We start from the raw sequence: 12,695 nt of genomic DNA, 5'->3' as shown, positions 1-12,695 counted from the left end.
TGCTGCTCCAGGTTTCCGTGCGTGACACCCCCAGTGACTGCGCTGCACAAAGCTGGGAGCAAAGGAGCAGCGGCTCCTCTGAACCATCTGTGCAGCAGCACTTAACCCCCACGGGGTGGGTCACAAACCTGAGATTACATCCTTGTTCCCCAAGGCCTGGGAACACTTTGGGAAGATTTTAAGAGCTCAGCATTTAACCGTTTATTTAGCAGCAAAGAAAAGAAAGGACAGGCTCTGTCTCGGCAAACATTTCCCTATAAAATAGGACTGCTCATGAGTGAGTTCATCACTGGAAGTCCCATGGAATTCCAAATGTTTTTCACTCTCTGGTAAAAGCTGGAAAAGTGGCAAGGCAGTAATAGCCAAGAACATCCCAGGAAATATTTGGAAGCTGTGTAAAACTCCCACAGTGATAAGGGATGTAACCGGTCCTGCAATAAGACCACATGCGAAGTTGCACAGTGATTATGTATAACCACTGTGAGGTGAAATCCATATCCTCTAGTAAATTCTTCTTTCTGCAGACCCTGGTCTAAAGTGATTAAGGAGAACAACTAATGCCTCTCAAAAGTGTATCTACAACTTGAAATGGGAAGATTTTTAGGTCAAAAGCCATACTGAATTTAATGTGACTATTCTGTTCAGCGCTGCACTCCATACATATGGTAGCCATAGAGCTGGCCCATTAGCAGTATTCCAACCATTACAGTAGTAAGGGAAGATAATGTGTAAATGTAAGTAATATCCTTGAGGAAATTCAGTATTAGAGTTTTTTTCCTGGTCCAATAATATCTGTACCCTTTCTGCCCATTAAATATGGAAAAATAAATTCATTACGTGCTTACACTGTGCAGTGTAACATGGTACAGAAACTTTACAGGTGGTGCTAATGAAAACCAGAAGCACCAGTCAGCACAGAGGTGCAACTGGGCTGATGAGACTGGGCTCACTCACACCACCTAACACTGCACTGGCATGGCCATAGTGTTAATGGGCTCTGGTGTCTCTGCAGGCTGAGTGGAAATGGCTGGAAGGGTGCTCTGAGCACACTGGAGGACGTCTCAGAAAGCTCAGGTTTGCACTGTGTGGGCAGAGCCTTTGTAGCAGCTCCGGTAGGGAGCTCCCACTGGACTTTGTGGTTAAAAACCTCAGCATCATGAAAAGTCCTTGTATTCAGTGGGAAGGGAAAAAGAGGAATCTTGCAAGAAAAAGATGATTTTTCAACAAATATATGGGGGGTTTTTTGTAAATGTGCTGATGGAAATTACTTACTTTCATAACATATATAGTGTATTAAGCCAGGCTGTTCACCATGACTTCAGATCTAGCAAAGGTGATCTGCTACAGAAGTGGGGTTTTACTCATCAAAATTACTTTAATTTGAAATTAAATGCTCTTAAAAATAGATTTTGAGATTAAATATTGATCCTATTACAGAAAGTGTGTGTAAACAATCTGTAATGCGGAATGATAACCCGTAAAAGAAGAAATCGTTTCAATTTGTTTTCACACAGTTTTCAGTTGAAACCACACCCCTGTGGTCCAAAAACTCTGAGAACACCTCCAAAGCAACACTTAATGTGTGTGTGTATGTGCATTAATGAATTTCTGTTCTCAGTGAAAGAGGACTGCACGTCTCAGCACTCTGAATAAGAACAGAGCATTCAGTCCCTCTCCATAGCAAATTCAGCCTTCAACAAGTTAGTTCTTCCAGGGATGGCAGTGATGCAAAACTGCTTTGCAAATGTTTTTCTGGGTTTTGTTGCTAGGTGATGACTTGGAAAACTTTGCTATTCCTGCTGAGAGGTTTAAAAAAAACAGGCCTCACATTAAAGAGTACAAAAAATAGGCCATCTTGCTCCGTAACTCCCATTTCCTAACGCCTGGAGTCTGCACCTTGTGTGCCTTCTACACTCTCACATGCCCCTCTCTCCCCCTGCCTTGGATCTGCTTGCCAGAAATTGGAGGCCCAAAAAACCTCTTCTATTCCAGTATAAGAAAGGGAGAAATCGTTAATCTTTCTATGCCTGACCAAAATAAGCAATTCTGCAAGTGTGCACTGATTTATACTGGCTTTTCCTTTCCAATTAAATTTTACCAGTTTTTAATTTTATTAATCCTGGATGAACAGATTAATTACTGATGACATGATTGCCATCTCTTTCACAAAGAAAGAAACAAGAAAGGCTTGGAGATGACTCCACAGTTGTTTGCTGAATCTTGTACCTGGTCTGGATGCAAAATCCCTTGATGGGGTAGCACATAGGTAATTGATGAGGAAAAGATGCAGAGGTGACACTCAGGGTGGGAGGTCAAAGAGTTATTCATTGGGATATTTCCAAACTAGGCCTGTTGGTGGGGGGAAATAAGGTTTATTTATTCAATTCATTATTGTTATTTGTGTCTCTTGGTGCATTTTTGATATCATTTATCCAATATTCCAGAGATGTGGACTTGAACTAGTATATGGCTGAATACAGTATGCTCAGAAACAATTAGACACTGCTGCTCTCCTTGAAAGCTATTTCTATAATCTAAAGTCTGGTACCATAAACTGAATATAGGAAAAACCATTTTTTATATATTAGGTCTGGACCGAGATATCAATAATTGTTTAAAAATATCAAAGCCAGAGGAGCAAACACCTATTTTCAGCAGCCAGGAAATAATGATCACTGACCTTTATAGCCTCAATTTGCAATCTGGCTCGTTTGGACCTTAATCCTCTTTCATCAGGTTGGCCAAGTAAGAAGACCCCAAATCTCATCTCCAGCAAAGTTCTTGGCATTTGGCAACATTTGGTCTCTTAATGTGATAGCATTTCTTGAGTGTAACTGGCACTGTATAACTCTATTGAAAGACATAAAGCCGAGAATTTCAGGCCCTAATCCTGTAAATCCTTGCATTTTCTTTTAAAATCTATTCGCGTGAAAAACTCCCTTGGCTTCAGGGACACCATTGGTATTCATGACTTTTGGCGCGTGAGAATTTCTCTGTGATCGGGGTCTAAAGCCAGGAGGACCAACAAGCCCCAGGGTCTGACTCAAGTTTCCACCACCCATTTCTGGGAGGCTTTTGTTGGGTGTGGGTTTGGCTCTGCCCTGACTCTGGTATCTCTCCCTGTGCAGCCTCCACAGCAGCCCCAAGCGCTCACAGTTGCTGTAACACTTCATCAGTTCTGGTGCGATGACAGGAGTTGTGTTCTCTCCTGTCACCAAGCAGTAACTTAGGCGAGGGGTGGTTGCTTGAGGCACTTGCTTCTGAGCCCAGGAAGCACAGGAGCAAGTGGCACAGACATTGTCCAAAGAGATTGCTTCATTTCTGGCTGGTTTTTTTTTTTCTTTAACCAACTTAAGTAATTGGGACTGTAGTCGGTGACAGGTGAATTAGCTTCTTTCCAGCCTTCATTATACAGAGTGGATGGCAACTCTACTCTCAGAGATTGAGATGCATTTATTATCTAATTATGTATTCATTGCCAGAAGAATTATTCATTGCAGCACTGCTGTTCTTTGCAGAACGCTTCATGAGAAGGGAGGAGGGAGGTGGATACCGTGTAGAGAGGGGATTTTTTGTGGTTGGTGGTGTTTAATATCTGCTCACTAGTGAGCTTGGTATGTGGATTATAGATCTCTTCAGCTAAGGCTAAAATTCTTCAAAGTTACCAGTTAAAATAAACTGTTTGTTTTCAGACTAGCTTAGAGTGAGTTTGCTCCACGTCTGGTGGTCCTTGGCCTTGCTCATGTCAATGCAAATTCTCATCAGCATTTGAAATTTCATTTTGTTCTTGTCACCCATCTGCAAGAAAAATGTTGTGGATCCGTCACTTGTTTTGGGACAGAACTGAATTATCATTAGGAGCTTGCTCCAGTCTACTTGGAACATACTAATGTGTTTTAAACAAGTTGGGGTTTGGGGTCTTTTTAATATATGTCTGTTAATGGTCTAGAATCCTTTGGGAAGGGTAATGCTAATCTCCGAGGTGCAAAAATTATCCAGTAGCTTCAAAGAAAGGCAAAGCCAAAAAACAGCTTCTTACTCAGCATCATTCAATCTCAGTAGAAGAATTTAGGGGAATCAGCCACTGTGGAAGATAAAGAACACAGCAAGTGAAACGGTGTGGAGTATGCAAGGGAAAGGGGACTCCTGTGCTGCTTTCAGGTATTTTGAAACAATGGTGGAAAATGTGTTAATTTAGTCAAATGACAACAATTTGCAGTAGTGCAGTGCCTAGTGGGAGTAGTTCACTTACACACCAGCACTGTGAAAGATGCCATATTAAGGACTCTTGGAGGTCAGGGAGCACTGTCACCAGTGTCTGTGGGCATCTTTTCCCAGCCTGGTAGAGGGTTTGTGCTACGCTGAGGTGGCATAGTGGGAATTAGTGCCATGTTTATTCCACTGTCTGTGTTCCATAGTTCCACTGTCTGTTTTCCTGTGGGACCAAAGGGTTACAAAAGTATGATGTCCATGTCCATCTGAGTGTTCCCTGATAAAGACTTTTTAACTTATTTGCTGATTTCACCTAAACTTGACAAAATCTCAAAGGTCTCAAAGGTCAGTAAGTTCCTACAGGTTTTTAAGACATTTCAGTTAGGCTTGAGGCAGGGGCCTACCCTGTGGAAAATCAATGTAGGAGAGGGGGGAAAGCCCATATAAAGACCAATTATGTCAAATACTTCTTTCAAATACTGAAACTTCATCCTCAGACGCTAAAGGCAATGGTGAGAGGTAAATGTGTAGGAAACTAAACTTCATTAGCTTCTTTAACTTGCAGAACTGTTAGTTTCACTCAGGGGGTTAAACAGCCATAGAAGAAGTTTGCTTGCTGAAAGGACAGCAGGATCTGGGACATGTGTGGGGATGGTGGATCCTGGCTCCAGCAGAACTGTTACTAGACCAGACACATTCAGAGATCTGTGCAGTGAGGTGTCCAAACCCAAATGACTTAATTGCCCTTCATATGGAAACAGTTACAGAGCATGGTGCAATTGCCCAAATACTCGGAAATTTGGACCCTTACAGCAAAGAAAAAAAGTCTGGATAGCTGAGCTAGAAGATGAGCTAATGATTGGTTTCATTTTCATTATGACTGGTAACTTTGTATTAAATGCCAGGAGTAGTCTGTGAAAACTCCCTTGAAATATGTGTCCTGGATCAAACAAATGATTTGCAGGCAATTAGGTGAACAAAATCTCCAGGGCAGACACTATGATAAGGGCTACATGCTGCAGGAGTTTTGCAGGGAGAAAAAAAGCCCAAAAAACTCAAACAACAAAAACACCAAGAAAAATGGAAGACTGAAACCAGTTTAAAAGTTCAATGCTTTGCTCTGGGTTTTAGCTGTGTGAGCTCAGAGTGATCTGTGGCAGAAACAGGATCTGTCCGTTTCCCAAATTTGTATTTCTGACAAGCAGCCAGTAGCAGAGAGGAGCCCCTCAGTGACAGGAGTGAACCTAGGAATCAAGGAAACATCAGTTCAGGTAGAGGAGGTAATGAGTTTCCAGCGTTTCCATCAAAAGGATCATCTGCAGAGCTGTACCCATTGATGGCATGTGGCAAAATGACCTTGGGAGGCCTCAACTTGCCCAGCAGTGATTCATCCATGCTCTGCATCAGCAAGATCCAGGCCAGAAGCTTCGTTAGAGTGGCAGAAAGCAGCAAGCCATAGTGGGGAGCAAGGGGAAGGAGATCAAGCCATGAGAGTGTGGACAAGCAGCTGCTAACTCTGCTCTGGGCAGCCTAGAGCAGGACCCAAAATAAAAACAGAGAAAGCTGATAGTAAAGTGCTTCTCAATGGTAGTGGAGAAGGTAAAAGTACAAATATTATACAATGTTTTGAGAGAGTGATGCCTGACTGCAGAAAAACCTCCATTTCCATTAAGGAACTAGGTCGAGGAGGTGCTGCTGGCAGCCACTGTCAGTCACAAGGAGCATTGTTGCTGATACTCATATTTGCAGTCAGTATGCACTCCGGACCTATTTTCTTTTAATAGTTTCCTCATTCACAAATTGAGGTTTCTATCACACTGAAGGTAATCACAGGTGGAAACAAATTTTTCAAGTCATTTTTTCAAATAGTTTCAGCAGATGAAAGAATTGGAGTGAAATCGCTGATGCCTTTGGTGTGAGCTCTGTCACTGAGCTGGTAAATTGAAGGAAGAGACCATTGGCAATGTATTTCAAGGCTTATCCCTCATACTTTGTTTTTTCCTACAACTACTCAAACAGAATTTTATTTCAGTTCCGAGCAGAAGAACCAAACTAATCATATTCCTCTATATAAAGTACAAGTGTTTTTTTCTTTTTTTCCCCCCACTTGTCAAGAAAGGAGGAATACACTGGCTTTGTTCTGTCCTTTTCTAGGCAGGTTTTGGTTCAGCAGCCAGGAGAGAATGTGTCTCCATCTCTCCAGATGTGTACACACAGATGGAGCTCGCTGGGGGCTGGAGTGAGTGTGGTGCTCCAATCCCATGGGGCTGGGCTGGCCCAAGCACAGACATGCCAGTGGTGTGGCACTGGGCAGACTGGTTCCTTGGAAGGCTAATTGGAAACCTGCCCTAACCAAGTGAGCTAAGAGAGTTGCTCAGGGGTATAAATGTGTCCAAAGCAGATGAGGGGCTTCCTGTTGCCCTGGGGTGTTAAGACGTGCAATGATGCCTGGGTTTGCTGCTGAAAGATTGGGTCTGCTGTTACTGAAATGGTCTCCAGAGCTGCTTAGGGATTGCTAAAGGGGAGACCCTGGTATCTTTCTAACATGGCTGGAAATGGTTTGGTCTCAGAGGAAAAATTTAAGTGTAAACGTGATCTGTGTTTAGGTGGTGCTTAGAATGCTAGGGGCAGCTATCAACAGGTGGAAAAGACAGAGTTGAGAGCAAAAAGAAATTATTTGATGCTGTGGACATACTTAAAGGGGTTCCTACAATGTGAGTGAGAGGAGATGGGAAAGAGGAAAAAAAAAAGCTGGAGAGGTTTACATGGCACTAGAATTGCTTTGCTTTTTCATGTGACTGGAAAGGCTGTGCTGGGAGATCATGGCTCTGCCGTAGGCTCCATGGAGTGGTGAGTAAAGCCAGGATGGAAGCCTTGCAAGTGGTTGATCTGCCCACAGATCCAAATTTATTTTCTCACGATACCATGAGCCCAAACAGTTCCCACCCATCAGCTGGTCCTAGCTGCTCCCCCTGTCCCCTTCCCAACTGGCAGAACTGTTGTCTGTGGGTCCTTGTTGTGAGCTGGCTGAGGCGTCTGATCTTCCCAGAAAATAACCTGGCACAAACGGAAATTTTTTTTCAGCTGCATGGGCTCTGTGATCCGCTTCAGTGTTGTGGCAACACTTCCAAGGGGGAGTGGAGGCTGTGACAAGCAGCAGGGCATGGGAATATCTTAGTTCGATATTGCCATCAGGAGCCTGCCCATAAATGTCACTGAAATTCAGAGAAAGCAAGCACCGCTTTTCTTACAGGGTCACCGTGAGAAACTGTGTAAACTTCTTTCAGAAATGGTGTTAAAACAATTGTGGCTTCCAACTCAAAACACCCCAGGACCAAAAATGTGGTACCTGCAGGACCCACAGGAAAGTGTGCAAGTGGGTGTCTTTTGGTGGTGTCTGGGATGCTGTAGGCAGCACTGAAGCAAAAGTTTTCAAATAGGCTTCAAAAAATAAGTAATTTTTCTGTTTTTCTCCTGTGTTCTGACTCATTAGGGATTGTATTTTCTACCTAAACAAGAATCCTTTTTAAAATGTAATGACTACAGAAGTTAGGGCTTTAAGCAAAATAGAAATGTATTGAGACTGACACTAGGAGTGTGGGAGTTGATAGCTCCAACACTTTTACTTGTAACTACTGTCAGGATTTTGAAATTCAGTTGAGTGGAGCGGTGTCATGAGGCAGCCAGTTTAGAAACATTTGAAATTGGGTAGTTCTGCCTCAGCCCTAATTGCAAAAGGAAAGAAAAACAATCTCCTCCTTTCTCCAGGTCCTAGTGAGCAAAAATGAGGGTTTAAGGAAGACTTTGTTGAGGAACTTCACTCCCAACACTGAAGGATTATAGCCCCGCTTTTTTTCTTTTTTTTTCTTTACACTATGAGAGAAAGGCAAGTTCACTGTAAGTTGAAAAGCAAATAACCAGGCTAGGAATTTCTATGTACAAAGCAGATGGACACACATGGCCCTTTTTGGAATATTTGGGTATGTCTCCTTAGCCACCACAGCTTGTTTTTGTACTACATTTTGCTCCACACAGGCCATTGTTTCCATGCACCTGTCTGTAATTTTGGAGGTTCATCTACCTCCAGCAAACTATATTTAAAATCCTCAGTGCTGATTAGAGGGAAGGAAAAAGTTCAGGGGAAGGGATTTCCTAGTTCACAAATAAGAATGTGCAGTGGAGCACTCACTAAGTAAACAGAAAACATGGGCAGCTGAGAGAAATCAATTTAGCTGAACAAACAATGTTCCATGTAATGAACTACTAATTATCCTTTTATGCCATGTCAGTCTGAGTGATTACAGAGCTGTGCAGTTTAATTTGACGTTTGAGCATTGCCTTGCTCCATTAGCCTCATATAAAGCTCCGACACGTTGAGAGGAATTAAAAAAAAAAAATGGTGGTGGGTTGGGGAGGAAGTGGGCTGCATTTATCCAGAACTAAGTAAGCACCTGTAGCAGTCACGGGGAAAAGAGCTTCTTCATTTCTTCTTTTGGCTTTTTAAATTCTTGGTTGTGGTGAGAGGGGCAGCACTTGGGAGGTGAGAAGGATGGCTGGTGCTCAAAGAAAACTTCTTCAGTGTGTTGATAATGTCCCAGTGCTTTAGACCCCGCTTTAAACTATCATCGAGGGCTTGAATAAATAAATTGCATAGATCAGACACGCATACAGATCAAGGGAAAAGTGGATGGTAAACAATACAGTGTGGGAGCAAATATATTTTCCTGGATACTTTCTTTTTACTGGAGATTTGCACACAGTAGGTAAATCAAATCCCTAGGTGCTTAGGAAATCTCGTGGTTAATCTAGGACTGAAGGACATGTATTATAAATACTGCTTTATTATCACACTGTTTGTCCAACTACCTGTACTGATAACCGGATTAGAGGGAATTAACATATGGAGAAAGCTAAAGACAGTTTGTTGGGATATATATTAGGGCTATTAACTGTAGGAGTACCAGTGAAGGAGTACCTGTAGTCTGATATAGAGCTACACATTTTGGACTAGATTTTTCTTTCATAAAAGGTAAGCCAAGCCAAACATCACCAAAGTTCTAGGAGAAATTTCCATGGGAAAGGTGCAGATGCAGGGGAGACCATGCCCCGTGTCTAGATAATACATCAACGTGTGAAACAGTGTCATGAGTGATAAAAGTGACCCCAGCATCCAATGCCAATATGTATGGGGTTGCATTAATTTAAGCACAAATTGAAAAGCAAATGTTTAAAAACCATTTGGTGTAACTGCCTGACATCTCTGCTATGCACACTACTGAACCATGTGCCATGAGACCTGCCAGGCTTGCTCTTCCCTCACTGTGACATAGATGAGGACTCCCAGGTTGGAATAGTATTTTTCAAAAAGCCTTTCCAAAATTTTAAATTTTTTAAAAATTTTATTTTAAAATATTAAGGGGAAATAATAGAAACTGGAATGAAGAAAAATAAGAAATACGAAAGTAAAAAGCCTCCCCGAAACTGGGAAACTCAAAGAGCCAGTTGACTATTTTGGCTGAGATGCAGCTCCTAGGAGGCCAGATCCTTGGCAGGGGCAGGCTGATTTCAATGAAGAATCCCTCTTTTGTGCACGAAGGATGGGGCCTGAAAACGTGCACAGAGGATGCAGTGGGCCCTCTCTCACACTTGCTGTTGACACTCAGCCTGCTCGCTTTGGCCTGCCCCCAGGCTGTCCGTGGGGTCTCCTATCTGCGCCCCTTTATTTTATTTTTTTAATTATTAATTTTTTTTTTATCTTTGTTGAGAAATATCACTTTAACAACCCTAAAGACTGGGTGCCTTTTCTGTGCCACAGAAGCGCTGCAGGAGGGGAGATTTTCCTGGCGCTGCCGTGTGCTGGAGCCCCAGTGCCGCTCAGCGTGGGGACCGCCGGTGGTGTTTGGGCAGCGTTTGCTGCACAGGCCGAGGCCCTCAGCCACTTGCTTGGGGGTGTTACATGGGACTCAGACACCTACCAGGTGATACCAGTTTCTTGTTTGTTCTTTTTTATTTAGTTTTGCTGCTTATCCCACTGGTCTGGCCTGAAGCTGAGTTGAATTTCTGCTCTGCTGCAAGGCATGACCGAGCTGCAGGCTCTTTCCCCAGGGCTGAAGTGGCCCCTCTGTTCGCTCCTAATGCGCGTTAGACACATTGAGGCCTTTCTCCGCTGTGCATTTGTAACTCCCATTGACGCTAATGGGTGTGACATGTGTCTATCCAGTGGAGAATAGCCCCCATTGACTACAGCAGCTCCCCGGCCTTGAGCGGTGCTCGTCACTTGATTAAGCCAAACTAATGAGGCACGACCGGGGCCAGTGGGAATGTGTGGGACTCAGGCATTGCAAAAGCTGGTGGAAACCTGCAGCTTTACTGGGGGCTGTGTTTTGTTATGCCAGGCAAAGACACGGAATGCCATGGGATGGAGCGCACAGGAACAGGTGCTGTCACAGGAATGAACAGAGGAGAGAGGTTCACGCTGCTGGTGACAGCACCCGAACCGCCCTCTTTGAGTGGTAATTACATGTGAGAGTGTCTTGTGTGCTTAGCAGGGTTTACAACTAGGTTTGGTCTTGGCTCTTGCTCAGTGTCTCTCTACATTCAGGGTCTGAATTTGGCTCTGTGGCTCTTTCTCTGGGGCACAGGAGCATTTTTAGCTCTGCAGCAAACAGCCCAGTGTCCAAGGCAGGCAGCATCCTTTTCACCAACATTAAACAGCATCACTTTGGGAAATGGGAAAAAGAGCAAAAGCAGAAATGCTGCAGGAAGTGTTTCTTGCAGGTTGTCCACCCTCCAAGAAGAGCCACTGGAGGCATAGCTTGTCTCTGGGAGCTCTCCCTCCTGTGCATTGCTGGCCACTACACCAAGTGCAGAGCACCAGCTGTGCTCACAAGAGGCTGGAGGAACATGCAGGACTGGAGTCTCTTTTGCTTTGGCTGGGCCCAAATCATCTAACCTGGGCCAGATGCAAGAATGCAAACTCAAGGTATGTGCTTGGGAGTTCAGTGTGAGCACAACTGTGCTTGCAGAAAAACAGATTGGGAGAAAAATCAGGAGACTGACACCTGAAGAACTGAGAACGTGGACGTGGCCTCCATGAACAGGCACAGACCCCATAAGGACACAAAATGCTGCTTGCTGAACCAAGACCAGGAACTCTGGCCTTCCTGCAAAACACAGCTTCATCCCAAACCACTGTGGTAATGTGAGGGCACAACCTGGTAGTCCAGGGCCAGACTACAAAGGCAGATAGGTCAGTTGTAGATTTCGAGAGAAAAAAGCATTAAAAAGCCTCTCAGTTCTATTTTAAGACTTGCTACTTTGGAGAGCCTGGGTGAGAAGTTGCCTGTACTTTCCCCTGTACTTTACCTGCTGGTATATTCCAGGTCAGAGGAGGTTTGTATTTTTGTCATATTGCAATACTTGCGTTTATGTAAGTGCTGCTAAGAATAAAATTAGCAGTGGGAGAAAAACATCAGTTTGATGTCTAAATTTGGAAAAGTTGATGAACAAATCTGTTAACTTCGTTGTAGGAGGAGAAAAGAATAGCAATCCTTTGTTTAAAGAAAAGATAAAATAAATATAAGAGCTAATTGCCCTCTCTGGTTTTCTGAGGTTTCCTAAACATTCTCTTGTCCCCTTCAGAGGATAAATATGAATTGGCTCTGATTTGTGGGATTCTGGCTTGAGAAGATATGGTCAGTTGGATCTGAGAGGCTTTGACATGATTGTCAAATGCTCTCAGTATTTGTGAAGGGAGGGAGCAAAGGGGAAATCATTTGTCCCCTGGAGTAGGTGTCCTCCCAGAGGGCAGGTTCCTGCCAGGTGTTGGGCAGCACTGCTGTCCTCACTGGCATGGTCCCAGCAGGCAGCCCCTGTCCCAGGACACCAATTAATCAGCAAGGAGCAGCACAGGGCAGGGAGAATCCCAGCATAAAACTGCCCCAAGAACCACCACTTTCTTTCTGCACCTGCATCCCAGGCTGTGTGGGCCTGTGGGCTCCAGTCAAGCCCACAGTAAGAGTCTTTTGGCTTCGTCCAGAGCTCTGGAGGACACCGCCATGTGCAACTTGCAGGTGCCTCTTTCTACCTGCCCCAAAATTTAGCACAAGACAGTAAAGTCCCTATCACAGACCATAGCATTTTAGAGCAAGAACTGTCTTCTTTTGCCCAGTATCTCTGGCAGATGTACCCACCACTTTTCTTGGCATATCCAGAACAGGTCACTTTTACCTTTATTGGTAAATTAGATTATTTATCAGCAATTGAGGTTGAAAACAAGAGGTTAGAAATGAAAATATTTATCAGTCAGATACTGTACTAGTACAGTCCTTGTCAATCTTAAGAGGTGGATAATTTTCTGGCCATCTCATTTGTTTTCCTAATTCACTCCTCTAAATCTTTCTGGAGTAAGAATCTGGCATATGAATGTGAATGTCCTCTTTAGTTCTTCTTCCCAAGGGGCAGCCTTGGATGTTTAACGACCA

Source organism: Corvus moneduloides, chromosome 10, assembly GCF_009650955.1.
Source record: "Corvus moneduloides isolate bCorMon1 chromosome 10, bCorMon1.pri, whole genome shotgun sequence".
Taxonomy (NCBI): domain Eukaryota; kingdom Metazoa; phylum Chordata; class Aves; order Passeriformes; family Corvidae; genus Corvus; species Corvus moneduloides.
Note: the sequence above shows the minus strand (reverse complement) of the source record.